Source organism: Rhinopithecus bieti, unplaced genomic scaffold (assembly GCF_001698545.2).
Source record: "Rhinopithecus bieti isolate Rb0 unplaced genomic scaffold, ASM169854v2 scaffold_7037, whole genome shotgun sequence".
NCBI lineage: Eukaryota > Metazoa > Chordata > Mammalia > Primates > Cercopithecidae > Rhinopithecus > Rhinopithecus bieti.
This window is the reverse complement of record NW_016805231.1, coordinates 131,878-134,666: the sequence shown is the minus strand read 5'-3', so window position 1 is coordinate 134,666 and position 2,789 is coordinate 131,878.

Genomic DNA, 2,789 nt, shown 5'->3' with positions numbered 1-2,789 from the left:
TCTTCTTTGGGTTAAATCTGCATGGTGGTTCGTAACCTCTTTGTACTTAAATGCTGACTTATTTCTCTAGATTTGGGAAGTTTTCTGATATTACCTCTTTGAATAAACTTTCTACCCCCATCTCTTTCTCTACATTTTCTTTCAGGAAAATAACACTTAGATTTACCCTTTTGAGGATATTTTCTAGGTCTTATAGCTGTACTTCATTCTTTATTCTTTTTAATTTTGTTTCCTTTGACCCTATATTTTCCACTAGCCTGACTTCAACTAATTCTTTCTTCTGCTTTATCATTTCTGCTAGTAAGATTCTATGATACATTCTTCGGTGTGCCAATTTCATTAATCAGCTGTAGAATTTCTGCTTTATTCTTTTAAATTATTTCAATCTCTTTGTTAAATTTATCTGGCAGAATTCTGAATTCCTTCTCTGTGTTATCTTAAATTTCTTTGCGTCTCCTCACACAGCTATTTTGAATTATCTGTCTGAAAGGTCACATGTCCCTGTTTCTCCAGGATTGGTCCCTGGTGACTTATTTAGTTCATCTGGTGAGGCCATGTTTTCTTTGATTTTCTTGATTGCTTATGGACATTCATCAGTGTCAGGGCATTAAAGATATATATTTATCGTAGTCTTTGCAGTTTGAGCTTGTTTTATGTCTGTCCTTTTTGAGAAAGTTTTCCATGTATTCTAAGGGAATTGGGTACTGAGCCCAATAATGCTGTGGTTTTTGTGGACTCATAGAGGTACTGCCTTGGCAGTCTTAGATAAGGTCCAAAAGAATTATTTGGATTAAAAGGAAGAGTCTCATGTTGTCTTCCCTTACTTTCTCCCAAACAGTGTCTCTCTGTGTGCTGAGCCACCTGGAACTGTGCGCATTGTGATGCAAGTACCATGGGGCCACCACCACTGGGTCTGTGCTGAGTGAGACCTGAAGCCAGCACAACACTGAGTCTCACCAAAGTCCTACTGTAACCACTGCCTGGATACCACCTATGTTCACTCCAAGGTTCGAGGGCTCTATAATCAGCAGGTGGTGAAACCAGCCAGGTTTCTGTTCTTTCATTCAGGGCAGTGAGAGCTCTCAGGCCCCAGACATGTGCAGAGATCCTGTCTGAGAGCCAGCATTTGTAGTACAAAACCTTACAAATTTACCTAATGTTTCATTCTACTTTGTGTAAGCTGGCACTCACACCACAATGCGAAGTCCCTCCTGCTTTTCTCTCCTCTTTCCACAGGCAGAGGCACCTCTCCCTGTGGCCACCACCCCCAGCCCATGAGGCGTTCTGCGACACCACTACTTATGTTCAGTTAAAGACCAAGGGCTCTTCTAAGAGACTGTAGTGAATGTTGCCAGAGCTAGGACACACCTCTCAAGGTAGTGAGCTCCCCTCTGGCCTAAAGCAGGTCCAGAATTGCTGCCCAAAAGCCTAGACCAGGACTTGACACCAAGAGCCTGCTTATTGTTCTACCCCACTGTGACCAAACCGGTATCTAGTGTGCAAAACAAAGTCTTCATTATTTTTCCCCCTGCTTTTTTCAAACAGAAAGAGTCTTTCACTGTAGCCAGCACCACTGGGAATATGGCTGGTCACACCTGAAGTCAGTACCTCTCAGAGCCCAAGGCCCATGGAGTACTCCCTATCACTCTTTATTATTCAGAGCCCAAGGTCTCTTTAGTCAGCAGTTTATAAATCCCATCAGAAGTGGTTTTCTTTCCCCTTCAAGGCCATGGGTCTGCTTCTGGCCCAGGTTGTTTCCAGATACGTCATCTGTGAGCCAGAATGGGGACCTCACAACTCCACTGGTGCCCTATACTTCTGTGGCTGAGCTGGCATCCAAGATGCATTAAAAAGGCTTCTTTACTCTTTTCTTTCCTTTTCTTAATCTGAAGAAAGGAGTCACTTTTATTGCTGAGAGCTGCACTGCCTTGGCTTGGAAGAGGAGTGGTATAAGCACTCCCGTAGCTGCCCTAGCTGGTGTCTTCCTAGGTCACATGCCACCTGAGTCCACTGGCTCTAAGCCCAACCTAGCACTTGGAGTTGTCCAGGAATTGTATTCCTTGTGTCCTACACTGCCTTTCAGGTTTCCCTGGGACCCCAGAGCACTTTGGCCTACAGCAGTAAGGCTTCCTAAAAAACCTCAAGTTCTGACCACTGTAATGGGTGATTCCCTTCTGATAAGGACTGGTCCAAATGATCCCTCTGTGCATGGCACTGGTAGATCCCAGCACAACTTTGCTCTCTACTGTGTCAGGGCAGCACTGAGTTCAATGTAAAGTCCCTTAGTCACTGTGCTCTCCCTCCCCAAGTGCACAAACTCTCTGTGCCACAGGGCCACTGCCAGTGGATGGGGAGAGGTGGTGTCAGCTATTTCAGACTGTTTCTCCTATCCTTTTTAATGCCTCTTTCAGTGATATGAATTTAAACCATGTACTGTGATTACTCACTTGATTTTTGGTTCCAGTGATGGTGTTTTACTGTGTGCAGATACTTGTTAAAATGTAGTGTTCCAGCGTAGGGGACAAATAGTGTAGGCTTTTATTCCACCATCTTACTCCACCATCGTTGGATTTTTTTCTTAAACTTTTGTTCATTTTAAACAAGAAGTTCTTTCAAAAAATAACTCAATTAAAAAAATCCTATTCAACCAACTACCCTCTTTCACTATAAAAAGGAGTTCAAGACCAGCCTGGTCAACATGGTGAAACCCCATTTCAATACAAAAATTAGCCTGGCGTGGTGGTAGGCACCTGTAATTCCAGCTATTTGGGAGACTGAGGCAGGAGAAT